The sequence below is a fragment of the Pan paniscus genome, chromosome 21 (assembly GCF_029289425.2).
Source record: "Pan paniscus chromosome 21, NHGRI_mPanPan1-v2.0_pri, whole genome shotgun sequence".
NCBI classification, from domain to species: domain Eukaryota; kingdom Metazoa; phylum Chordata; class Mammalia; order Primates; family Hominidae; genus Pan; species Pan paniscus.
This window is the reverse complement of record NC_073270.2, coordinates 54,240,612-54,241,406: the sequence shown is the minus strand read 5'-3', so window position 1 is coordinate 54,241,406 and position 795 is coordinate 54,240,612. Positions and strand designations below refer to the sequence as shown.

Genomic DNA, 795 nt, shown 5'->3' with positions numbered 1-795 from the left:
CAAGGCGACGTGTGTCTGTCCTCACGGAGCCTAAGTGCTGGTGGAGACGGACAGTGCAGATGCCAACCGCAAATGACGAGGCACTTGCAGGTAGGGGTCAGCGCCAAGAAGGAAATGAAGGGTGCGTGTCGCTGACTGAGACTCTGGTGGGGGCAACTTAAATAGGGCCAAGGGGGAGGGCTTCTCTGAGGAGGTGACATTTGAGCTGAGGCCTCACCAATCAGAAGGCAAAAGCTGTAAAGGGTCTGGGATTAACTCAACCTGGGGACTTTTAAAATAATGTAAGGTGTTACAGCTCTTTCAGAATTTGTCTAGCACGTTTTCCGGTTGTCACTCCCAGGTAGGCTGGGGAAGAGGCATCTGTGCCCAGCTCGTGGCCTGTTCTTTGCACTTGGTGGGGGGGTTCCTATCTCCCACAGCTTTTCCCCCCGGGGCCTGCTCCCAGGTGGGGTCAGGTTTTCACCAGAAAGCCCTCCATGCAAAAAAAAAAAAAAAAAAAAAAAAAAAATTAATTTGAACTAGTTGCCAACATTTGCATTTTAATTCCAAAAATCCGTATTTTTGACTTCGTTGGAAAGTCAGACTATCTGACCACGCTGGGCTGGGATCTGGTGGAGTTCGGTAGTTTGGTTTCTGGTTAGGGAGGGTATTTGGGGTTTGCCCCTCCAGCATCTGTTCCAGTGTGAAGTGGGGGTGGAGGCCCAGGCTCAGTGGGGGGAACTGCAGTGGCCAAGGGTCTCGGCTGTCTCCAGACGGCTGGATGGACCCTGCCACCTCCTGCTTGGGGTGGGCTGG

General features: G+C 52.7%; 1 non-coding gene across 1 annotated transcript; it reads left to right on the top strand.

The window, feature by feature from the left end:
• The first annotated feature begins 284 nt into the window (after nt 1-284).
• LOC112438012 (U7 small nuclear RNA) lies at nt 285-347 on the top strand. Its single transcript, XR_004668372.1, has one exon. It is a non-coding gene; the product is annotated as a U7 small nuclear RNA (small nuclear RNA).
• The last annotated feature ends 448 nt before the right edge of the window (nt 348-795 follow it).